This window comes from Hemiscyllium ocellatum, chromosome 9 (assembly GCF_020745735.1).
Source record: "Hemiscyllium ocellatum isolate sHemOce1 chromosome 9, sHemOce1.pat.X.cur, whole genome shotgun sequence".
Classification (NCBI taxonomy): domain Eukaryota; kingdom Metazoa; phylum Chordata; class Chondrichthyes; order Orectolobiformes; family Hemiscylliidae; genus Hemiscyllium; species Hemiscyllium ocellatum.
Window position 1 is genome coordinate 105,903,691 of NC_083409.1, and position 27,659 is coordinate 105,931,349.

Genomic DNA, 27,659 nt, shown 5'->3' on the forward strand with positions numbered 1-27,659 from the left:
CTATAACCTTCATCCCCTCCCCCTCTCACACATTGTACTCTATGCTACTTTCTCCCCACCCCCACCCTCCTCCAGCTTATCTCTCCATGCTTCAGGCTCACTGCCTTTATTCCTGATGAAGGGCTTTTGCCCGAAACGTCGATTTCGCTGCTCCTTGGATGCTGCCTGAACTGCTGTGCTCTTCCAGCACCACTAATCCAGAAATTTATGAACCTACCTGTTCAGGGATGCTATGACACATCTCTGGAGCAAGTGGGACTTGAACCTGGATCTCTTGGATCAGAAGAAGGGACACTACCCTGCCTTTCATCTGCCTTTTACTTATTTCCTGAAATGCACGTACACACAACTGAATGTTTTGTTTTTCTCCATCACCAAACCATTGTGACTTTTTATTTGTTTTTAGCTATGAATCGTCTGGGGTCGAGAATGTGGTGCTGGAAGGGTTGATGAAGGGCTCTGGCCCGAAACGTCGAATTTCCTGTTCCTTGGATGCTGCCTAACCTGATGTGCTTTAACCAGCAACACATTTTCAGCTGTGATCTCCAGCATCTGCAGACCTCACTTTTTACTGCTGGAAAAACACAACAGGTCAGACAGCATCCGAGGAGCAGGAAAATCAACATTTCGTACAAAAGCCCTTCATATTTTCTAAGCAATCTGTTCAAGGATGTAATGACATTCCTCTGGAGCAGGTGGAACTTGAATCTTGGTCTCCAAGCTCAGTGGCAGGGACACTACCATTGTGCTACTACAGGTCCCAAAGTATAGGAGGTTGAGCTGAGGAGAAGCTGCTTAAGCCTGACGTGATTCGAACAGGCGACTTCCTGATCTGGAGTTAGACTCACTACCATTGCACTGCAAGAACACCCCTGGGTCTGCTTTTTTTTTTGTTTTCCTTTTTTTTCTTCTCTATATCTGGAGAGATTACAGAGATACTCTACCATCACCAAATCACTGTGACCATTTTTTTGATTTTAACTATTAACCGCCACCTGTCAAACACCTATGTAGCCAATGGAATAGTTACGTGCGCAGTCCATTATGGATAATGGCAGCCACCAACAGTGAGGGATGGAGAGGGAGAGTGGGAAGAGGTTGGGTCTGCTTTTTCTTCTTTTTCTTTCTTTATATTCTGAATTATACCACGCACAACAAAGCCACCTTCCCACCACCAAGATCATTGCGACCTTTTCTTTGTTTTTTATTTTAACAGAGTAACCCCGAACAATAACACACCCATGCAGGCAATTGAGCATTTACTAGCAAAGCCTTTACAAATAGGCCATGACAAATCATCATAAGTGAGAGAAGGGTAGAGAGAGCAGGAAGGGAGTGGGACTGATTGAATTTCTATTAACTGTTATTTTTTAATCGACCTGCCCAAAAATGTTATTACACAACTGTGGAGCAGATGGGACTTGAACCCAGGCTGCCTGATCCAGAGATAGTGATCCCACCATTGAGACACAAGAGGTAGGCTTTGTAATTTTATTTTGTTTATTTAACCTACATTAACCTGTCCAGAGATGCTATTACACAGGGCTCAGGTGAGGAGTTCCAGCTGAACAGGCCATTGCCTGTTACCAAGGGAACTCATGCTCAACAAGTTTCATAAAGAGTTTAATGTATGGAGTTATCACAGAAATCCTCTGACATTGTGACACCTTCCTAGTATCTGCTATTTTTGTGCTGTTTGTTAATTGCCTGGAGGTCAGTTATGTGTCAACCACATTGCTGTAGATCAGGGAGGTGAGGGCAACATTTCTTTCCACAGGGGACGTTAGTGAACTGGATGGGGTTGACCTTACAGAAGCTTATAAAATCATGGAGGGGCAATGGATTGGGTGAATAGCCAAGATCTTTTCCCCAGGGTAGGGGAGTCCAAAGCTGGAGGGTATTGGTTTAAGGTGAGAGGGGAAAGATTTAAAAGAGACCTTTATCGTGGACAGGGTGGTACATGTATGGAATGAGCTGCCAGAGGAGATGGTAGAGGCTGGTAGAATTACAACATTTAAAAGTCATCTGGATATGTATATGAATAGGACGGACTGAGAGCGATAAGGCCAAATACTGGCAAATGGAACTAGATCACTGTAGAATATCTGCTTGGCATGGACCAAAGAGTCTGTCTCCATGTTGTACATCTCTATGGCAGAGTAGATCATGAGAACTTCTTCCCCATGAATAACATGCCTAAGATCAGAGGGCATAAGTGAATACGTTGCAGTGCAGCTGGTTGATTCAGGGTTAACTTATCATGTGAGAAGAACAGAAATCACTGGAGAAGTTCAGCAGGTCTGGCAGCCTCTATGGAGAGAAAGCAGAGTTAACATATCAGGTCTATTTCCTATTCTCCACAAGCGTTTTTATAAACAAGTGATTCTGTACACAGAAAAGAACCATGTTTTGAAGTGACATTAATCTGTTTAAAAATTGAATCACATTAGAAGTGCAGTTGCACGAACAAAAGAATTTGTCAAAAATATTATTCTTAAGGGAAATTGTGCGTGATCAAAAAAAACATTTGAATAAAATATTGCCAGACTTTAAAGAGAATGAAACTCTAACATGTAAAGCCTTAGGCAGAAGGTACCTCATTGACTGGATTTCACTGAAGGCCAAAACATTAGATCGTACACTCACAAGAACTCGCTTTGAATACACTAGGAATTATTCATATATTCCCGAAAGACAGGACCGTGTTCATGATAAGAACGAGCAGACAAATCAAAGTGAAAGAAAGCTAGAACGAGTGATCTGTGTGCCACAACTAGATAAAAGCCAAACAACTGCATGAATTCAATCAATCATTATTGGGCCAAATTACTCACGATTTGTATTGTTGGGAACATGCACATCATTTGCCTCTGACCAATCTGTAATATTTACAGTGTGCTGTCAGGTTCAGGAAGAATGATGAGTTCTCAGTGGTCCGTGTCACGTTAAGAACCAGATGCATCTCCCATCAACCGCCTGGAATGCTTGGGAGAGCTCATGCTGCGCTCCTCTGTTTGCTTTTAAAAGAGAGAAAAAAATATTTACTTGATCAAGTGTGACAGTCTGAGCTCGGTTACTGGTGCGCCACACACTTCAGAACAGCTTACGGAGGTGTAGACATGGATCCAAGGCCTCTTTCACTCGATTCGATAGCTGCGCTGACAAGCTTGCAAGCACAATGTTACCTTGTCATGAGATTGTTGCATATTATGGGTGAAATAACTCCACAAAGGCTGGTATCCTGTCACAAAGTCACCCTTTATTTACTCGTGCAGAGAGTACATGGATTCTGACCAGATAGCTCACAGCCAGCTGCTCGTGGGGACAGAGCCTCTGACAGTCTTCCCACGACACCATGTGATAGCCCGATAGGTTTATTTGAAATCACAAGCTTTCGGAGTGCTGCCCCTCCGTCAGGCCACCTGATCAAGGAACAGCACTGAGAAAGCTTGTGATTTCAACTGAACCTGTTGGACGGGCTTTTGCCCAAAACGTCGATTTTCCTGCTCCTTGGATGCTGCCTGACCTGCTGTGCTTTTCCAGCACCACTCTGATTTAAACTCTGTTGGATTATAACCTGGTGTCGTGTGATCTCTGACCTTATCCACTCATCTGCAACACTGGCACCACCACATCCTTTTTAATATCTGTCAGCCAAAACTCCCGGATGGGACCAGGTTAACGGCCAATCAGGAAACGTGTATTCTGAATAAAAACCGGAAGAATTGCAGATGTTGTAAATCAGAAACAAAAAACAGAAATTGCTGGAAAAACTCAGCAGGTCTGGCTATTTCTGTGGAGAGAAATCAGAGTAAACGTTTCGGGTCCAGTGACCCTTCCTGAGAGATGAGAGTTTAAGGGTCCAGAATACGATTCTTGAGGAAGGGTCACTCGATCTGAAATGTTAACTTTGATTTCTCTCCACAGATACAGCCAGACCTGCTGTGCTTTTCCAGCAATTTCTGTTTTTGGAGCTCATAGTCTGAGGTCAACTGTATTCCGATCACTACAGTGGGGATTAGGGAGGTAAGTGAGATTTGTTTTAAGGGTCTCATACTTAACAGGGAAGTCCCTCACATAGGATCCAATGTCAACACTTCAATCTTCCCTCTCATTGTGCTTTCTTGCACTGAGAAACAAAAAAGGGATTTCCAGTTACAACAAGGTCACACTCTGTTTCCCAATGAATGAATTAGTTTTGAAGTTCAGTTTACATTGTTATGGAGAGTAAGTGTGGCATCTTGAGTTTGCAATTAGCACGGTCCCATAAACAGCATGTGAACAGATTTCAAGATGATTTACTGTAAATAAAATTCAAAGGATTCTGAACAAGGGTCATTGGATCCGAAATGTTAATTCTGCCTTCACTTCATAGGTGCTGCCAAACCGTGCTGAGTTTCTCCAGCAATTTCTGATTGGGTCTGTAAATAATGTACTGTGGTGATGTTGGACAGTTGAAGGATGTAAATTAGGAAACTCAGGATTCTCTGCTTTTCTTAAAACGATGGTTAAAAAGTAAATGCTAAGTGCCTCCATTTAAACATGCTCATCCTATTATTTAACAGAGAGCATTGCCAATAATTATTTTAAATATTATTCATTCATTGAATGTGGGCAGCACAGGCAAGGTCACCATTTGCTGCCCATCTCTAACTGCTCTTGAATTGAGTAGCTATCTTGGCTATTTCAGAGGGCATGTACAGGTCAACCACATCACTGTGGGTCTGGAGTCTCACATTGGCCAGACCAGGTAAGAACGGCAGATTTTGATTCCCTACAGGACATTAGTGAACTGGATGGTTTATCCCAACAATTGATGACAGCTTCAGAGTCACCATCACTGAGACCAGCCCTAGATTCCAGATTGTATTTAAAGTCAGTGGTGGGATTGAGCCCCATGTCGGCAGAAATAACCCTTGGCCTGTGGAAAAGCAGAACCCCCTCAGTCAGACACTGACGTTAATGCATGAAGCTCAAACTCACAGAAATTTGACTATTTTACATGAAGCAACAGCCTTCAGTCGGAACACACCTCCACTCACCAGTCTCCAGTCTGGGACTCCCCTTCCCTCGCCAGTCTCTAGTCCGAGACTCACCTCCTCGTGCCAGTCTCTAGTCCGAGTCTCACCTCCCCGTGCCAGTGTCCAGTCTGGGTGTCCCTTCCTTGTACCTGTCTCCAGGCTGGGTCTCACCCCTGTGCCAGCCTCCAGTCTGGGATTCACCTCTGAGTAAAATTGCTTGTTGTGGTCTGTCTGAAATGGGAAACCCATTGTCTTGAAGCTGTGCCTCTGAGTTTGAAATTATCGCCTACATGAGGTGAGACATTCTCTCAGCATCTACCCTGGTAAAGGCTGCAGAAACGTAAGAACATCAGACGAGACTGGTCTCCCAATAAGTATGATCCCGGCTGATCTCATCTCGGCCTCAACTCCACTTTCTTGTCCGCTCCATAACCCTTCAACCCGTTACTAATTACAAATCTGTTTATCTCCTCATAGAGTCCTAAAGCATGGAGACAGGCCCTTTGGCCCAAACTGATCAATGCCAGCCAAAATATCCATTCATGGTAACCCCCTTTCCCTGCACTTGACCCCTATCCTTCTAAACCTTTCCTATCCATGCATACGTCCAAATGCCTTTTAAATGTTGTTAATGTACCCACTTCAGTCACTTCTGTTGGCAGCTCATTCCATATGCATAACACCCTCTGCGTAAAAAGGTTACCTATCAGATTCCCTTTTATTCTTTCCTTCTTTCCCTTTTAACCTGAAACTGATTCCATCTAGTTCTCGATTCCCTACCCCTGGGAAAAAGACTGCATGCATTCACCCTATCCATGCCTCTCAATCTTATATAGCTCTATAAGGACCCTTCAGTCTCCTACGCTCCAAAGAGAAAAGTCCCAGTTTGTCCAAACTCTCTCTCTAACTCAGACCCTTGAGGCCAGGAAACATCCTTGTAAATTTATTCAATGTACCAGCATCCACCACACTCTGGGGGAGTGAATTCCACAGATTCACAACCTTTGAGAGAAGTAATTCCTCCCCACCTCCATTTTAAATCTGCCAACCACTACCTTAAAAAAGTCATAGAGATGTACAGCATGGAAACAGACCCTTCGGTTCAACCAGTCCATGCTGACCCGATATCCCAACCCAATCTAGTTCAACCTGCCAACACCTAGCCAATATCCCTCCAAACCCTTCCTATTCATATACCCATCCAAATGCCTCTTAAATGTTGCAATTGTACCAGCCTCCACCACTTCCTCATTCCATACACATACCACCCTCTGTGTGAAAAAGTTACCCCTCAGATCTCTTTTATATCTTTCCCCTCTCATCCTAAACCTACGTCCTCTAGTTCTGGACTCCCTGACCCCATGGAAAAGACTTTGCCTATTTATCCTATCCATGCCACTCATAATTTTGTAAACCTCTATAAGGTCACCACTCAGCCTCTAATGCTTCAGGGAAAACAGTCCAGCTTGTTCAGCCTCTCCCTATAGCTCAGATCCTCCAACCAATTGTCCTCCATCTTGGATATTTCAACCTTCTAAACTCCAGTGGGTCTTGGACCAATCTGCTCCATCTTTCACCAGAAGACAACAGTTTCTCCTTCAGTGTAAAGAAGCTCATGGTCACAGCTGACATAGTTACCGTATAACTTGATGGATATTCCGGCTCCAATGATGACACAGAAGCATTAATTACATGAAGCAAGGGAGTAGATAGTTGGACTCTCAATCCATCACAAGTAAGGTCAAAGCTGTCAACGGTGATGAAGGGTGGCTTCAACTGGAATTCCCATCTCTAGGAATTCTTACATCCAAGGCCTGGCCTGGCAAATCATCTGAGGCCAATAGGAAGAGATATGCTGGCTTCTTTGAAGCAAGCTGTTAGGAAGACAAATGATATATTGTATCGCGTCCACTGCATTCATTGCTCACAAGGCAGTGTCTTTTACATTGGTGAAGCCAAGCACAGACCAGGTCACCGCTTTGCAGAGCACCTACACTCTGTCCTTTAGAATGACCCTGTTGCTCACCATTATAATAAATTATTTTGGTCTTCTGCTAACATTCCTGTTATTATCTTCTAGCTAGGCTGTAGAGGTCTTGGAGAGGGTACAAAAGGGGTTTACTTGGATGTTGCCTGATTTGGAGTAGATTAGCTATAAGCATATGTTGAAGAAACTTGGTCTGTAGGGACTGTTTCAGCTTCTGACAGTCGAGTGAAAACAATCCATCAAGTCCAGACTGACCATCCCACCCAATCCCTGTAGCCCTGCATCCCCCCCATGGCTAACCCACACATCCCTGGACACTACAGCACAATTTAGCATGGCCAATCCACCTAACCTGCACATCTTTGGACTGTTGGAAGAAACCAGAGCACCCAAAGGAAACACATGCAGAATGTGGAAACTCCACACAGACAGTCACCTGAGGGTGGACTCAAGCCTGGATCCTTGGTGCTGTGAGGCAGCAGTGCTAACCACTGAGTCAACGTGCCACCCTCAGGCTGAGGAGTAACCTGATAGAAGTATATAAAGTGATGCAAGGCAGACATAGGGTGGATAGCTGGAATCTCTTTCCCAGGACGGAAATGTCAAATACTCAGGGCATAGGTTTAAGATGAAAAGGGACATGTTTAAAGGAGGTGTATACAGAGGGTGGTAGGTGCCTGGAATGTGCTGCCAAGGAAGGTGGTTGAAGCAGTTGTGATAGCAACATTTAAGAGGCATTTGGACAGACACACGAACAGGCAGGTCACACAGACTCCAGAACATGACTCAGTCTCCAATTTTGGACTGTTGAGGAGAAATTTCTTCATTCAGAGAGTGGCGAACTTGTGGAATTCTCTACTCCAGAAGGCTTTGGAGTAGGCTGAACATGCTTAAAAAAGATATACAGATTTCTTAGAGGCTAAAGGTGTCAAGAGATATGGGGAGTTAAGGGGAATAAGCTATCGAGATGGAGAGTCAGGTGAATGGGGCAGAAGGCTTGATGGGCCGAATGGCTGAAGCATCCTGTTCCTATTGACCAGATCCAACTAGAGCAAATAAAGCTGAAGGCTATGGGAAAGTGGGATGAGTGTTGGTGTTGGTATGCATTAGGTAGTACAGACATGATGGGGTGAAGGGTCTCCTCTGTACTGCACGAGTCTATGTTTCTTTGATGGGAACTGTGGTCTTAAAGATCCAATATCACATAAAGCAAACAGTCTGGTTGTTACCAAGTAACAGTTTATGGGATCCTGCTGTGTATTAATTGGCTGACACACCTCCTTCACTACAGCAGTGACTCCCCTATGAAAAACACGTCAGTGGATGTGAAGCTGTTTCGGACATGTTGCGGTCATTAAAGGTATTATCCTTCCTCTCCTACTCATAGCAGGATCCTCTAAACCTCATCGATCTCTCACAGCGTAATGCTAAGGCTCTCTCAAAGCCTCCCAGTACCTGATCGAATGAATCGCGTTGTGCGCCATGTAGCTACGTATGGGATAGTTTTCTCCTTTACACCAGTTAGCATCGGGAAGTACAAACACTCAAAGCAATAGGGCTTAGCCCTGCTGTCTCACAGCACAGGGACCATGGTTTGATTCCACCCTCGGGTGACTTTACATAGAACATTACAGTGCAGTATAGACCCTTCAGCCCTCGATGTTGCTCCTACCTGTGAAACTAATCTGAAGCCCATCTAACCTACACTATTCCATTTTCATCCATGTGTCTATCCAATGACCATTTTAGTGACCTTAAAGTTGGTGAGTCTGTTCCATACAGTGTGTTCCATACCCCTACTACTCTGAGTAAAGAAACTACCTCAGACATCTGTCCTATATTTGTCACCCTTAGAGGGGTGCTGGAAAAGCACAGCAGGTCAGGCAGCATCTGAGGAACAGGAGAGTCCAGGTTTTGGGCAAAAGCCCTTCATCAGGAACGGCATGAGAATCCTTCATCAGGATTCCTGCTGAAGTGCTTTTACCCGAATCATCGATTTTCCTGCTCCTCGGATCCAGCCTGCCCTGCTGTGCTTTTCCAGCACCATTCTTAGGAGAAAGTGAGGACTACAGATGCTGGAAATCAAAGCTGAAGAAGGGCTCATGCCCGAAACGTCGATTCTCCTGTTCCTTGGATGCTGCCCGACCTGCTGCACCTTTCCAGCAACACATTTTCAGCACCACTCTTACCTTGATTCCAATCTCCAGCATCTGCAGTACCCAACTTCATCCTTCAATTTAAAGCTATCTCCCCATATACTTAAAAATCACACAACACCACATTATAGTTCAAAAGGTTTAACTGGAAGCACTAGCTTTCGGAGCACTGCTCCTTTTCATCAGGTGGTTATAGAGTACACAATTGTAAGACACAGAATTTACAATTGTATCCTCCACAATCACCTGATGGAGGAGTCGTGCTCCGAAAGCTAGTGCTTCCAATTAAAGTTGGATTATAACCTGGTGTTGTAAGATTTTTAACTTTGTACACCCCAGACCAGCATCGGCATCTCCAAATCATCCCCTCATACTAACCATCACCATCTGATGAAAAAGGCTAACCCTCTGATTATCTGATTGTCTGGATGAGGTTTGCACATTCTCCTCCTGTCTGTGTGAGCTTGCTACTACAGTCCAAAGACATGCAGGTTGCAGTAGATTAGCCATGCTAAATTGCCCCATAGTGTTCAGGGATGTGCAGGCTGGGTGGATTAGCCATGGGAATTGCAGGGTTACAAGGTGGGATGCTCTTGGTGTGGTGTGGATTCGAGGGGCCAAATGGCCTGCCTCCACACTTTGGGAATTCTCATGATTCAGCACAGCTACTTACTAAAGTTTATCTGACGCTAACGACAAAAAGGCCTGCACTAAATCCTCAATTCGCTGCTGATATTTCATTCAAATTAGCCCATAAGATAAATGCTGGCAATCAGCAAGGAGGGTATGAATGCATAATTCAATGACTGGTACCATCTGTTATATCAAAAACAGGGACTCGCTTGACACCCAAACACATTTTTTCATTAAATTATTGCCAAGGCAAGTGATTTTTTTTTGTTCAGTGCACGTACAATATTGTGACAATTTCTCCCATGCGCCACATCTTGAGGACAAACTGTGTGACTCTTTTTGTGTCAGTGTCGATGTTTTCTGGGAAACATGCTTGGATCTTGGTTCCCGTTGATAGCAGATATTCAGTCATTGAAAACATTTCAGACACAGAGTGATGGACCATTCAAGTGGTGGCTCAGTGGTTAGCATCGTTACCTCACAGCAGTGGGGACCCAAGTTCAAGTCCTGTCTCGGGTGACTGTATGTGTGGAGTTTGGATATTCTCCCTGTGTCTGGGTGCTCTCGTTTCTTCCCACAGTCCAAAGATGCGCAAGTTAGGTGGATTGGCCATGCTAAATTGCCTATAGTGTTAGGTATATTAGTCAGGGTTAGGTTGGGTTGCTCTTCAGAGGGTAGGTATGGACTTGTTGGGCCGAAGGGCCTGTTTCCATACTGTAGGGTATTGAATCAAGGGCGATGAGTTTTGGGCAGGAAAATAAAGTTGTTGTTTGACATCAACAATAATTTTCTTCATGAGAAGGTAGAATCAAGAAATTGACTAATTAACTCATTTATGTTTGTATCTTGAATTGAATTAATTTTATTGTCACATGTATTTACATGAGTCCAGTGAAAAGCTTACAAGGCACTGCTTACAGCACGATACATAGACCCAGATTCTTAAGTACACATTCTTCGGGAAAAACATTGAGGAAAGTCAAGAAATTAAAAAGTTAAGCAATTTAATAGAAAAAGAGAGAAATTAAAGTTCAGAATAACAATGTCAACAGATGTGAAGTTGGGAAAGCACAGTAGATCAGACAGCATCCGAGGAGCAGGAAAATCAAAGTCAGGATGAAGTGTTTGATCATGAAACTCTGCTCCTCGGATGCTGTCTAACCTGCTGTGCTCTTCCAGCTTCAACACCTATGGACTCTGACTTCCAGAATCGGCAGTTAGTCACAAAATCCAACCTCCCATCTGTAGAATCCATCTACCAGGCCCACTGTCAAGGAAAGGCCGCCAGCATTCTCAAAGATCCACCAACCCCGACAATGTTTTTCTACAACTTCTACCATCAGGGAGAAGGTACAGAAGCCTGAACACATGCACCAGCTGGTTTTGAAACAGTTTCTACCCTATTGTTATTAGAATACTGAATGGACTCACAAACTCTTTACATTCGCCTGTACTTGTGTTTTTGCTTTTGCTGCTATTTACTGCTATTTATCGTCCATGCTACTGAACAATGGGATCTGCCTGTATTGCTCACAAGACATAGCTTTTCACTATGACAATAAATTCAATTTAATTCACTTCGATTTTTACTGTCTCCTTGTTCAGAATAACAGTCCTCCTAACTGCGACTGCGCTGGGCATCACCTCTTATCCAGGAGATCGTGCTGAGGCCGTGAGTCCATACTGAGGCCGGGAGACTGTGCTGAGGCCGGGAGACCGCACTGACGCTGGGAGACTGCACTGACGCTGGGAGACCGCACTGACGCCCCGGAGACAGCGCTGACGTTTATCCTGGACATCCCTGATGCTGCCCAAGGATGGAAGGCAAAAAGAAAAAGAAAAACAAGCATGAAAAGAGAGAGAGAGAGAAAAAAGAAAAGAAATAAATGGAGTGTACGTGCTCCAGCTCAGGAGTCTTATTCCACTGCCATCTTGGAATTATTACCACAGAATCCCTCCAATACAGAGGTATTTGGTCATTTGGCTCATTGATTCGGAACCAACCTGCCGAAGAGCATCCATCCCAAATCCACATCCCCATCCCCAGAATCCCGCATTTCCCATGGCCAATCCACCTAACCTGCACATCCCTGGAGACTGAAGCGTGGCTAATCCACCTGACCTCTACATCTTTAGACTATGGGAGGAAACCGGAGCACCCACAGGAAACCCATGCAGACACGGGGAGAATGTGCAAACTCCACACAGACAGTCCCGAGGGTGGAACTGGGATCCCTGGTGATGTGAGGCAGCAGTGTTAACCACAGTGCTACCTTTAACCTTATGACACAGTCATCTATTCCCGCTGCTGAAGCCTTGTTACTGATGTTTAGATTTTGCTAAAGCTGATTAATTGGTAAAGACTGGCCAATCATAGGACCATGAGGAGGCCATTCAGCCCCGCAAACCTGCTCCATCCTAAAAAAAACCCTTAATTAGCCACAAAACATTTTGGGATACTCAGAGGTTGTGAAAGGTGTTCTGCAAACGCAAGATTTATCTGAAGAACAGTCACTGGACTCAAAACTCCACTTTGCTCCTCTCTCCAACCTGCTGAGTTTCAACAGCAATCTCTGTGTTTTCATTCAGATCTTCAGCACCCACAATTCTTTGTTTTATTCAAGACATACCCTCTTTCTTTCAAGTAGAACATGGTTCCAACTAAGACCAGGGTGGCGAGGGTGGGCGAGAGGAGAAGGATGGTGGCTTCCAGACTCAGTGACTGGGAAAAGGAGTTGCTACATGGGGGGGCTGTCAGAGGCTCGCTAAGCTTGAATGGGGAACAGGAGCTTTTTATTAGGCTGCAGGAAGGATCAGTGTGTTCAGGTCAGGAGCAGGGCCGGTATTGGGGCTGGGAGCTGGAGACAGGAACATTGAGACCCATTCCGTCCCTGTCCCTCGAGACATCTTAACTTCTGCCTTCGATCTAAACATTCTTTCCTATCTTTATCTAGAGGGAATATATCAACAGTTTGAAAATTCTTAATTGACTCTTAGCTTTAAATAACCTTCAGTGTGAACATTCTGGATTTCCACTACTCTGTTGTGCACAACATTACTTCCTGATATCACTCCTGAGAAAGTAAGCTCTAATTTTGAGGTTATGTTCCCTTATTATTCTAAAGTAATGTGGAAACAAAGCAAGGACATTGTGAAATAAAATTCACACAGGTAGGAGTTTGGGTTCAAAATGCACTGCCTTGAAATATGGTGGAGGCAGGTTCAGTTGAGGCAGCCGTTTGGATCATTATTTAAATAGAAATGGTGTGCAGCGACATGGGGAAAAGACAGGAGGTTATTCTTGGCTGAAAATGTGTTGCTGGAAAAGCGCAGCAGGTCAGGCAGCATCCAAGGAGCAGGAGAATCAACGTTTCGGACATGAGCCCTTCTTCAGGAATGGCTCCTGAAGAAGGGTTCATGCCTGAAACGTTGATTCTCCTGCTCCTTGGATGCTTCCTGACCTGCTGTGCTTTTCCAGCAACACATTTTCAGCTCTGATCTCCAGCATCTGCAGTCCTCATTTTCTCCTAGGAGGTTATTCTTGCCTTGGTTCAATCACCTAGTGTCAATGGGCTGAATGTCCTCCATCTGCACTGTAACAAGTCTGTGATTCTGTAATCCTTACCCTATTTTCTAATAATACAAGTTAGGATTGAAGAAAAGGTTTCTTTTTGTAAGAACAAAGAAGACTAACACAAAAATATTAATCCAGGGAATGGTATGAAGAGATGTGACCTAAATATTATTTTGTAAAAGAATATGAGAATCCGTGAGCTGGGATAGGGTCTGAAGGTTTTTCACAGAGAGAGAGAAGTTGTCTGGCCTACGTTGTGGATGCAACAAGATTAGTTTTACATCTTTTGAACATCTTGAATTCTGCGAGAGAGACCTCCCCAAGACGCAAAAGGTCACTGCTCTGTTTCTCCAACTCTTCTTCACAAAACATCTGAGCTGAAAAACTCATCTTTACCACTTGTGAAGAATTCTTGTATCTTTGAATAATTTTATTAGGGTATAATCCAGTTAGTTAGTATTCACCACAAATTAAAATGGCTACATGTTTCTCCTGTTATCTGAAAGCAGAGCGTTCCGATGAGACCTTCTGTTCGCCGAAATGGCGTAAAGCGAAGAAGCAATTGCAATTTTGCCTTCTGCTGAAAAAGTGAAAATATTCTTCGGATTTCTTTCAGTTTGTGAAAACAAGTATTAATGTAGGTCTTTCATAAAAATGAAGTGGGTTAAAGCAAGCTTTCAAAAAGCAGGGGATACCCAAATTTATTTTTCATACTAAACCTGAAAGACCTCTCTAACCGCGCACATCACCAAATTAGTTAAGTTTGAAATTTGTTATAATCTGTGGAGGAATGGGACTAAGCAAAGAAACAATGCAACTCTCCAATCTGAGTCATTACAGGAGCCAGAAGGATCCTTTATGCTTCAAACACGACTCCTTATCAAGGGCCCATCTAGCTTTTGTCTAGAATTGAATGATGCCTAAATTTGGCTTCGAGAATTATGTCACGAGAAACAATTCTGACTACATTAGTTCCTGCACAAGTAAATGAATTAACCTTTACTGACCAATCACCAAAGAAAAGGTCAGACAACAAATATCACACACTAACATTTGTTTATAACTCTTGCAGCCACCGTCTACAGTAGATAAGCTTTGGGTATGTGAATAATTAGTAGTTAAGTTTAAATGGTCAAATAAATAATAAAAGCTACTAAAGATTCAATTATGACAGAACAATTCAGCAATAACAGCTCGCTGCTTATGAAAATATAATTATAATCAATGTCTGTGCTTGTAACGAATTGGAGAGCATGATTTTGATTAGACTTCATTGAGAACCAGTAAGTAAACAGTGTTAGAAAACCAGTCAATTAAACTGCATGGGCTGATCTTGTACTTTCCTTGGTGAATATCGAGTTGCATCTCATTTTCTGGAGGAATTCTTGCAGTGAGGCCCAGCTTACTAGATCTCACCATAGATATTTCATTAAATACTCACTGCACCCTGTGAGGTGCCAGTCAGGTAAAATTCAACCTATGTCTTACCACGAGCCACTCCCAGCACAACTCGCCACTCAGTGGATACCCGTCTACAAAGAATGGCTTACCAGGCAAGTGTTTGCAATCTGACATTGCCCTTCACCATGGCACAACAACCACAAAACCACACTGACCACCACATATAACCCGAATGGCTGATACTCTGGTCTCTCACTCTGGTTGCCATTTAATTAGAAAGTCCAAAACTTTACCTGTCCTTAGCCACATCCCATCTAAACATCCTCTTTAAGTCACTGCTGCTCTGTCTCCAATGGCCATTATCCCATCGGGGACCATCAGAAATGGGCAAATTCCATAAATAAGCTTTCATAGACAGCCACCAACAGACTTCAGTTCAATCCCACGATACAATCCAAACACTGGCATAATGACCAATCACTATTTAATGTTCCTCCAAGTGAACATAGTTAGGTGCCCAAGCACTGTCCCCTGTGGCCAGGATCAAGAGTCCTGAGGGCTGTGTTGCCTGCCTGGTGCCAGGCTTCAAGATCTCTCCTCCAGGTTGCAGAGGAACCTGGAATGGGAGGGGAAAAATCTTACTGTCGTGGTCCATGATAGATACCAGTGATACAATAGAAAGAGCGAAGATCTTCTACTGGGCAAATGTGAGCAGCTTGGGGCTAAACGAGGAAACTGAGCCAGAAATTGAATAATCTCCAGATTACGATCTAAACCACCAACAAATTAACACAGGATCAACATGATTAGAACATAGAACATCACAGTGCAGTACAGGCCCTTCGGCTCTCGATGTTGCACCAATCTGAAGCCCATCTAACCTACACTATTGCATTTTCATCCATATGTTTATCCAACATATCCAACATCACCCCTCAATTTAAAGCCATGTCCCTTCATGCTAGCCATCATCATCTGAGGAAAAAGGTTCTCACTGTCCAAAATATCTAACCCTCTGATTATCTTATGTGTCACAATTAAATCATCTCTCAACCTTCTTCTCTCGAACGAAAACAGCCTCAAGTCCCTCAGCCTTTCCTCATAAGACCTTCTCTCCATATCAGGCAACATCCTAGTAAAGCTCCCCTGAACCCTTTCCAAGGCTTTCACATCCTTCCTATAATGCAGTGACCAGAACTGTATGCAATACTCCAAGTGCGGCTGCACCAGACTTTAGTACAGCTGCAGCATAACCTCGTGGCTCTGAAACTCAATCCCTCTATCAATAAAAGTGAACACACTGCATGTCTTCTTAGCAACCCTATCAGCCTGGGTGGCAACTTTCAGGGATCTATGTACACGGACACTGAGTTCCCTCTGTTCATCTACACTACCAAGAATCTTACCATTAGCCCAGTACTCTGCATTCCTGTTGCTCCTTCCAAAGTGAATCATCTCACACTTTTCTGCATTAAACTCCATTTTCCACCCCTCAGCCCAGATTAAAGAGATAAATATGTGGCTCAAAGACCTGTGTGGGAGAAACAGGTTAGAGTTCATAGAACATTGGAACCAGTGCTGGGGAAAGAAGGGAATTAATCCACTTGAATCCTGCTGGGATGAGAGTCCTAGTGAATCACACAACTAGGGCGGTGGATAGATCTTTACATTAAATAGTTGGGAGAGGGGCGTGCGGTGGATCCAATTGCATGGTAAATTATGGAAAACTTTAAAGGGGGGAGGGGAGGGCCCAGCAGAATTATTATAATTTCCAGAACAAGTAATAGGTCAGAGAATATAGAGAGGGTCAGAAATCTAACTTCAGGCAGTTAAGCAGACAGGGACGAAAAAGGGGGCAGTCAATGCAGGACTGAGGGTGTTATATTTAAATGCATGCAGCATACAAAACAAGGTAGGTGAGCTTGTAGCAGAGATTGAAATTGGCGGTACAATGTTGTTTGTCACAAACAGACAGGGTTGCAAGGGGACCAGGGCTGGGTGTTAAATATCCAAGAATATTGAAAGGATAGGCAGATGGGCAGAGGGGGCGAGGTTACATTGTTAGGAAAAAGTGAGCTCAAATCAACAGTAGAAATTGATATCGAGTCAGAAGGTATAGAATCAGTGTTGTTAGGGTTGAGGAACTGCAAAGGAAAGAAGTCTCTGATGGAAGTTATGTAGCGGCGTCCTAGCAATAATCAAGATGTGGGTAAGAAAGTAAATGAGGAGATAGAAAAGGTATGTAAGAAAACCACTATTACAATCATGGGGGCTTCAACATACAGGTAGACTGGGAAAATCAGATTGGTAGCTGATACCAAGGAAAGGAAATTGTGGAATGTCTACAAGATTATTATTTTTCTGGAGGAGCTTGTGGCAGAGCCCACTAGGGAGCAGATGATATGTAATGAGTCAGACTTGATGAGGGAACTTAAGGTGAAGGAGTCCCTAATGGGCAGTGTCCATATTATAATTGAACTCCCCCTGTAGTTTGAGAGGAAGAAGCTGGAATCAGATGGAACAGCCTTAGTGTTGATAAAGGTAACAACACAGACCTAGGAAGGGGCTGGCCAGAGTTGATTGGAATGGGAATCTGGCAGGAAAATTGGTGGAGCAGCAATGTCATGAGCTTCTGCAGGTCATCCAGGAGCCATAGCAGAAACTCATCCCAAGGAAGAAGAAACGCACTAAGGGGAGGACAAGGTAACCATGGGGTGGCACGGTGGCTCAGTGCTTAGCACTGCAGCCTCACAGCACCAGGGTCCCAGGTTCGATCCCAGCCTTTGTCTGTGTGGAGTTTGCACATTATCCCCACATCTGCGTGGGTTTCCTCCCACAGTCCAAAGATGTGCAGGTCAGGTGAATTGGCCATGCTAAATTGCCCATAGTGTTAGATGCATTTGTCAAAGGAAAATGGATTTGGGTGGGCTAATGTTCGGAGGGTTGGTGTGGACTTGTTGGACTGAATGTGGGAGGAACATCTTTGGGCGGCACGGTGGCACAGTGGTTAGCACTGCTGCCTCACAGCGTCCGAGACCCGGGTTCAATTCCCGACTCAGGCGACTGACTGTGTGGAGTTTGCACATTCGCCCCGTGTCTGCGTGGGTTTCCTCTGGGTGCTCCGGTTTCCTCCCACAGTCCAAAAATGTACAGGTTAGGGTGAATTGGACATGTTAAATTGCCTGTAGTGTTAGGTGAAGGGGTAAATGTAGGGGAATGGGTCCAGGTGGGTTGCTCTTTGGAGGGTCGGTGTGGACTTGTTGGGCTGAAGGGCTTGTTTCCACATTGTAAGTAATCTAAATCTGATTTAATCTAGAGATCAGGGGGGTTTGTCTGGGTCCAGCATAGACAAAATGGCTTGTTTCTACACTGTAGCAATTCTATGATTCATACTCACTCATTCTTTAAAATGCTCCTCAAAACACAGCTTTTGGTCATCCGTCATGGTATTGCCTTGTGTTTCGGGGGTTGTGGGCTTCACTGGCAAAACTGACATTTGCTGGATTTCCCATGAACTGAGCAGCTTTCTCAGTCAGTTTACATGTCAGTTTGAAGTCAGCCACATCACTGTGGACCTAGAATCTCATGTAGGTCAGACCAGGGAAGCCTAGCAATTACTTTCTCGAAAAGAGATGAGTGACCCAGGTTACATGGGTCCCTATTACTGACACTAGTCTTTTATTAAATTCCAGATTTGTTCATTGAGTTTAAAACCCAATGGTTGCTGTGGTGAGATTTTAACTCATGTTCTGAGAGATTTAACCTGACCCTCTGGATTTTGAGGTACACTGAAACTTTTTCATTTCGTGGATGGATTGAAAGCCAGGAGACACAGTTGGCAAAAGAGAGCCAGGCCATTTCTGATGGAAGTAGAGTAATAGAGCCATAAAGCACAGAAATAGACTTTCCGTCCAACCAATCTATGGTGACCATAATCCCAAACCAAACTAGTCCTGCCTGCCTGCCTGCATTTGGTCAATATCCTTCCAAACATTTCTTTAAACATAATTAGCCAAATGTCTTAAATGTTGTAACTGTACCCGCATCCACCTCACATCCTCTCAAAGTTCATTCCACAGACGAACCACTCTGTGTAAAAAAATTGCCCCTCATTTTCTTTTAAATCTTTCTCCTTTCACCTTAAAAATATGCCCTCTCGTTTTGAAATCCCTATCCAAGGGAAAAAGAAAACACCTACCATTCACCTTATCTATATCCCTTCATGATTTTAGAAACTACTATAAGGGCAATCTCTTACAAAGGGAGCAGGTAGATGCTCACCCAAGGCTGGGATTGAACCCTGGTACTCCAGTGTTGCAAAGTAGTGGCACTAACCACTGAGCCCCCATACAACCCCGAAAAGCACCTTGCCAAAGTTAGGGACTGCAGACCACTGATGGCTTGGTGCTGAACACAAAAACTGCTCCCATGAGAAAATTCCCAGCCTTTCCAGCTTCTCCTTATAACTCAAACCTTCCATTACTGGCAACACCCTGATAAATCCTTTCTCAACCCTCTCAAGCTGAATAATATCCTTCCAAGAGAAGGGATGACACTTTTGTACAGAGATTCACAGCACTCTTTCCCTCGAAAGATTGCAGATGTTGTTCCAAATCAATTGGCTCTTGTCATGTGTGATTATTGAAGGATAAAGTGCTCAGATGGATAGACAGAGTTAATATATTGATTGCCTTTATACTATACGTGTAGTGGAGCAGACTCCAGATACTGACTGGCCTAAAGCTGGTAAGATGGAGGGTCTTTGATTCTTCTCTTCATGAATGTCTATCACCATGTGACACTGTTTAAAGTTAGGACAGAGATGAGGAGAATTTACTTTCCCTCAGAAAGTCTTTGGGACTCTGTGCATCAGAAGGCAATGTTTGGGTCATCGAATATTAGTAAGGAAGAGGCAGGTAGGTTCTCATTAGTGGTTGATTTAGGGACTACATGGCATAGATGAGAATATGGTATTCAAAATACAAGGAGGTCACTATGGAATGGCAGAATACGTTCAAAGATTTAGGGGTCATACTTTTAAGGTGAGAGGCAAAAGATTGAGGAAAGACATGCAGGGCAATGTTTCTGCACAGAGAGTGGTTCGTGAGTGGAATAAGTTTCCCGAGGAAGTGGTGGATATGGCTACAGTTATCCCATTTAAAAGGCATTTAAGTAAGTACATGAATAAGAAATCTTTTGAGGGATATGGGCCAAGCACAGGCAGTTGGGACTAGATTAGTTTGGAATTATGGTCGGCATGGACTGGTTGGACCAAAGGGCCTGTTCCCATGCTGTATGACTCTGACTGCACAGCCCACCCTGCTCCTATTTTGTATATATACATATGTCATCCATTTCTCTTCTTCTGTTCAAAATACACTTTCTGAAGAATATATTTTCGCATATATTGATCGATACAGCATGATAATCCCCATGAGATTTGACCTTAAAAACTGGGATATTTCATCAACTAGGCTTTCAAATAATTTTGTATTTTGTTCCACAGATGAAGAAGAAAGAAATTGCTTTTCTGCAGAGCTTTTCACAAGCTGAAGGTACATCAAGGAGCTTCACAGTGAGCAACACATTGTTTGAAGCTTGGTTGCTGTTGAATAGAAGGGAACATAACTGGGAAATTTGCACACAGCAGGGTTCCACCAATGGCAAGATGATAAAAGGCCAGGCACCATCCTCCAAACCTGATAGCAATGTGCCTGCTGAAATAAATGAGTGACAAAGGATCCAGTAAGATACATCCCACACATGAGAAGGCAATGTATAAAGAGTTCATCTCAGGCCGTGTGCATCTAAGTAATGCTGGGCCCAGGTTAATATGCAAAGAAATTACCAGCAAGATGCCTGAAATCAAAAAGTTGTGGAGTGCTCAGTGGTTAGCACTACTGTCTCAGGGCACCAGGGATTCAGGTTTGACTCCACCCTTGTGTGACCGTGTGGAGCTTACTCATTCTCCCTATGTCTGTGCAGGTTTCCTCTGTGTTCTCTGGTTTCCTCCTGCAATCCAAAGATGTACAGGTTGAGGTGGCTTGGCAATGCTAAATTGTTCATAGTGTTCAGGGATGTGCAGGCTGGGTAAAATAGCCATGTGAAATACAGGGTTTAGATCAGAGTGGTGCTGGACAAACACAGCATGTCAGGCAGCATCCAAGGAGCAGGGAAAAAAAATCGACATTTCGGGCAAAAGCCCTTCATCAGGAAGGACATTTGCCTATGGGCGTTACAAGGTTACAATGATGGGATGGGTCTGGGTAGGACATTTTCAGAGGGTCAGTTTGGGCTGAATGGTCGGCTTCCACACTGTAGTGATTCTATGATACTCAGTTAAAGGTAAAATAATGAGTGTTGAATTTAAAAATTAATCTGCCAGTTTTTGTGTAGGTTCTTTAAAATGTATTCATCTCATGAGGGCGTTTTCTTGGCTGTTGTGAATCGCTCTTGAGATGTTGGGGAATGGGTTGACACTCGCAAACCTTTGCAGTTCCTGTGATGTAGTCACCCACAATACTGGAAGGGAGGGACTTCCAGTGATCAGCTACAGTAAAGAACATCAATGTGGGTCTAAGTTAGCTTGGTGTGTGCCTTGGAAGGTTTTGTTGTGTCCCTTCATGTGACTTGGGCGTCACTGGCTCGGCCATCATTTATTGACCATCCATGATGATCCACAGTTCCTCTCAATCACAAAACCTTTGTATGTGGATATTGAACATTGAAGGAGGCAGGATAGGTGGAGAGCAGTTAATCAACACAGTGTTCTTGTCTTTATTAATAAAGGCCAAGAGTACAAGATCAAGGAGGTGATGCTGACCTTGTACAAGACACTTGCTAGCCTTCAGCTGGAGTATTGTGTGCACTTTTGAAAGACATGAATGGGTTGGAGAGGGTGCAGTGGCAATTTATAAGAATGGTTCTAGGAATGAGCCTTGAGGTTAGATGGAAGAAGTTGGGACTGTTCTCTTTGGAAAGAAAAAGGCTAAGAGGAGACCAGATAGAGGTATTTAAAATCATGAACAGGCTGGACACAATGGATTGGGTGAAGCTGTTTCTGCTTGGAAAAGATGATTTAAGATGTAATACAAACAAAGTAAGGGTGATGTTAGGGAAAAAAAAAATCAGTGAATTGTTAAGGTATGGAATGCACTGCCTGGAAGTATAATGGAGAGAGGTTCAACTGAGGCTTTCAAGAGAGTGTTGAATGACTAATTAGAGTCATAGAGATGTACAGCATGGAATAAGCCCCTTCAGTCCAACTCGCCCATTCTGATTGGATATCTTAAATAAATCTAGTCCCATTCACCAGCACTTGCTCCATATGCCTGTAAACCTTTCCTAATCATGTACCTATTCAGATGCCTTTTAAATGTTGTAATTGTACCAGCCTCCACCACTTCCTCTGGCAGCTCATCCCATACACACTGCACCCTCTCTGTGAAAACATCACCCCTTAGGGCCCTTTTAATTCTTTCCCCGACCACCTTAAACTTAGACCCTCTAATTCTGGACTCCCCCACCCCAGGGAAAAGACCATGTCTATTTACTCTCTCCATGCCCCTGATGATGTTATAAACTTTTACAAGGTCACCCCTCAGCCTCCGATATTCCAGTGAAAATAACCTTAACTTATTCAGCCTCTCCCTATAACTCAAGCTCTCTGACCCTGGCAACATCCTTGTAAAACTTTTCTGAACCTTTCAGATTTAGAAAATAGAACATAGAACATAGAACAATACAGCACAGAACAGGCCCTTTGGCCCACGATGTTGTGCCGAACATCTATCCTAGATTAAGCACCCATCCATGTACCTATCCAATTGCCGCATAAAGGTCGCCAATGATTCTGACTCTACCACTCCCACGGGCAGCGCATTCCATGCCCCCACCACTCTCTGGGTAAAGAACCCACCCCTGACATCTCCCCTATACCTTCCACCCTTCACCTTAAATTTATGTCCCCTTGTAACACTGTTGTACCCGGGGAAAAAGTTTCTGACTATCTACTCTATCTATTCCTCTGATCATCTTATAAACCTCTATCAAGTCACCCCTCATCCTTCGCCATTCCAACGAGAAAAGGCCGAGAACTCTCAACCTATCCTCGTACGACCTATTCTCCATTCCAGGCAACATCCTGGTAAATCTTCTCTGCACCCTCTCCAAAGCTTCCACATCTTTCCTAAAGTGAGGCGACCAGAACTGCACACAGTACTCCAAATGTGGCCTAACCAAAGTCCTGTACAGCTGCAACATCACTTCACGACTCTTGAATTCAATCCCTCTGCTAATGAACGCTAATACACCATAGGCCTTCTTACAAGCTCTATCCACCTGAGTGGCAACTTTCAAAGATCTATGTACATAGACCCCAAGATCCCTCTGTTCCTCCACCTGACTAAGAACCCTACCGTTAACCCTGTATTCCGCATTCTTATTTGTTCTTCCAAAATGGACAACCTCACACTTGGCAGGGTTGAACTCCATCTGCCACTCCTCAGCCCAGCTCTGCATCATATCTAAGTCCCTTTGCAGCCGACAACAGCCCTCCTCACTGTCCACAACTCCACCAATCTTCGTATCATCTGCAAATTTACTGACCCACCCTTCGACTCCCTCATCCAAGTCATTAATAAAAATTACAAACAGCAGAGGACCCAGAACTGATCCCTGCGGAACTCCACTTGTAACTGGGCTCCAGGCTGAATATTTACCATCTACAACCACTCTCTGACTTCGACCGGTTAGCCAGTTTTCTATCCAATTGGCCAAGTTTCCCTCTATCCCATGCCTCCTGACTTTCTGCATAAGCCTACCATGGGGAACCTTATCAAATGCCTTACTAAAATCCATGTACACTACATCCACTGCTCTACCCTCATCCACATGCTTGGTCACCTCCTCAAAGAATTCAATAAGACTTGTAAGGCAAGACCTACCCTTCACAAATCCGTGCTGGCTGTCCCTAATCAAGCAGTGTCTTTCCAGATACTCATAAATCCTATCCCTCAGTACCCTTTCCATTACTTTGCCTACCGCAGAAGTAAGACTAACTGGCCTGTAATTCCCGGGGTTATCCCTATTCCCTTTTTTGAACAGGGGCACAACATTCGCTACTCTCCAGTCCCCTGGTACCACCCCCGTTGACAGTGAAGATGAAAAGATCATTGCCAACAGTACTGCAATTTCCTCTCTTGCTTCCCACATAATCCTAGGATATATCCCGTCAGGCCCGGGGGACTTGTCTATCCTCAAGTTGTTCAAAATGTCCAACACATCTTCCTTCCTAACAGGTATCTCTTCTAGCTTACCAGTCTGTTTCACACTCTCCTCTTCAACAATACGGTCCCTCTCGTTCGTAAATACTGAAGAAAAGTACTCATCCAAGACCTCTCCTATCTCTTTCGACTCAATACACAGTCTCCCACTACTGTCCTTGATCGGACCTACCCTCGTTCTCGTCATTCTCATGTTTCTCACATACGCATAAAATGCCTTGGGGTTATCCTTGATCCTATCCGCCAAGGATTTTTCATGCCCTATCTTAGCTCTCCTAATCCCTTTCTTCAGGTCCCTTCTGGCTATCCTGTATCCCTCCACTGCTCTGTCCGAACCCTGTTTCCTCAACCTTATGTAAGCCTCCTTCTTCCTCTTTACTAGACATTCAACCTCCCTCGTCAACCAAGGCTCCCTCACACGACCATTTCTTTCCTGCCTGATAGGTACATACATATCAAGGACGCGTCGTATCTGCTCCTTGAAAAAGTTCCACATTTCCACCACATCTTTCCCTGACAGCCTATGCTCCCAACTTATGCTCCTCAAATCCTGTCTTACAGCATCGTAATTTCCCTTCCCCCAATTGTAAAATCTACCCTGTTGTGCGCACCTATCTCTCTCCATAACCAAGGTGAAAGTCACAGAATTGTGGTCACCATCACCAAAATGTTCACCCACTAACAAGCCCATCACTTGTCCCGGTTCATTACCGAGTACCAAATCCAATATGGACTCCCCTCTGGTTGGACAATCTATATACTGAGTTAGAAAAGCTTCCTGGACACACTGCACAAACACTGCTCCATCCAATCTACTTGATCTAAAGAGCTTCCAATCAATATTTGGGAAGTTGAAGTCATCCATGACTACGACCCTGTGGCTTCTGCACCTTTCCAAAATCTGTTTCCCAATCTGTTCCTCCACATCTCTGCTGCTATTGGGGGGCCTATAGTAAACACCCAACAAGGTGACTGCACCTTTCCTATTTCTGACTTCAGTCCATACTACCTCCAAAGGCAGATCCCCCTCAAACTTCCTTTTTGCAGCCGTTATACCATTTCTAATTAGCAATGCCACCCCCCCCTCCTTTTTTACCACCCTCCCTAATCTTACTGAAACATCTGTAACCTGGAACCTCCAACAACCATTCCTGTCCCTCATCTATCCACGTTTCCGTGATGGCCACAACATCATAGTCCCAGGTACCGATCCACGCCTTAAGTTCACCCATCTTATTTCTGATACTCCTTCCGTTGAAGTATACGCACTTGAGCCCATCTCTGTGTCCGCAAGTATTCCCTGTCAGTGCTACCTTCTCCACAGCCTCCCTACATTCTTGGACATCCTGAAACACAGCTAGCTTACTTGCTGGACTACAAGTCCGGATCCCATCCCCCTGCCAAATTAGTTTAAACCCCCCCGAAGAGTGCTAGCAAACCTACCCCCCAGGATATTGGTGCCCTTCTGGTTCAGGTGCAACCCGTCCTGTTTGTACAGGTCCCACCTTCCGGCAGACAAGGGAGGCGCGGTAGTAGTTTGGTGCACCGACCTTTATACTGCTGAGGCCAAACGCCAGCTGGCGGACGCCTCCTCCTATTGCCCCCTTGACCATGGCCCCACCTCCCACCACCAAACCATCATCTCCCAGACCATCCATAACCTCATCACCTCAGGGTATCTCCCATCCACCGCCTCCAACCTCATAGTCCCACAACCCCGCACCATCCGTTTCTACCTCCTGCCCAAAATCCACAAACCTGACTGCCCCGGCCGACCCATTGTCTCAGCCTGCTCCTGCCCCACCGAACTCATCTTCCAATACCTCGACACGGTTCTGTCCCCCTTAGTCCAAGAACTCCCCACCTACATTCGGGACACCACCCACGCCCTCCACCTCCATGATTTTTGCTTCCTCAGTCCCCAACGCCTTATCTTCACGATGGACATCCAGTCCCTGTACACCTCTATCCCCCATCACGAAGGACTCAAAGCCCTCCGCTTCTTCCTTTCCCGCCGTACCAACCAGTACCCTTCCACCGACACCCTCCTTCGACTGACTGAACTGGTCCTCACCCTGAATAACTTCTCTTTTCAATCCTCCCACTTCCTCCAAACTAAAGGAGTTGCCATGGGCACCCGCATGGGCCCCAGCTATGCCTGCCTCTTCGTAGGATATGTGGAACAGTCCATCTTCCGCAACTACACTGGCACCGTTTCCTCCGCTACATCAATGACTGTATCGGCACTGCCTCGTGCTCCCTCGAGGAGGTTGAACAGTTCATCCACTTTACCAACACCTTCCATCCCGATCTCAAATTCACCTGGACCATCTCAGACTCCTCCCTCCCCTTCCTAGACCTTTCCATTTCTATCTCGGGTGACCGAATCAACACAGACATCTACTATAAACCGACTGACTCCCACAGCTACCTAGACTACACCTCCTCCCACCCTGCCCCCTGTAAAAACACCATCCCATATTCCCAATTCCTTCGTCTCAGCCGCATCTGCTCCCAGGAGGACCAGTTCCAATACCGTACAGCCCAGATGGCCTCCTTCTTCAAAGACCGCAGATTCCCCCCAGACGTGATCGACGATGCCCTCCACCACATCTCCTCCACTTACCGCTCCTCCGCCCTTGAGCCCTGTCCCTCCAACCACCACCAGGACAGAACCTCACTGGTTCTCACCTACCACCCCACCAACCTCTGTATACAGCGTATCATCCGCCGTCATTTCCGCCACCTCCAAACGGACCCCACCACCAGGGATATATTTCCCTCCCCTCCCCTATCAGCGTTCCGAAAAGACCACTCCCTCCGTGACTCCCTCGTCAGGTCCACACACCCCACCAACCCAACCTCCACTCCCGGCACCTTCCCCTGCAACCGCAGGAAATGCAAAACTTGCGCCCACACCTTCTCCCTTACCTCTCTCCAAGGCCGCAAGGGATCCTTCCATATCCGCCACAAATTCACCTGCACCTCCACACACATCACCTATTGCATCCACTGCACCCGATGTGGCCTCCTCTATACTGGGGAGACGGGCCGCCTACTTGCGAAACGCTTCAGGGAACACCTCTGGGACGCCCGGACCAACCAACCCAACCACCCCGTGGCTCAACACTTCAACTCCCCCTCCCACTCCACCAAGGACATGCAGGTCCTTGGACTCCTCCATCGCCAGACCATAACAACACGACAGTTGGAGGAAGAGCGCCTCATCTTCCGCCTGGGAACCCTCCAACCACAAGGGATGAACTCAGATTTCTCCAGTTTCCTCATTTCCCCTCCCCCCACCTTGTCTCAGTCCCAACCCTCGAACTCAGCACCACCCTCCTAACCAGCAATCTTCTTCCTGACCTCTCCGCCCCCTCCCCACTCCAGCCTATCACCCTCACCTTGACCTCCACCTATCACATCTCCATCGCCCCTCCCCCAAGTCCCTCCGCCCTACCTTTTATCTTAGCCTGCCCGGCACACTTTCCTCATTCCTGATGAAGGAGTTATGCCCGAAACATAGAATTTCCTGCTCCTTGGATGCTGCCTGATCTGCTGCGCTTTTCCAGCAACACATTTTCAGCCTGTTGGACTATAACC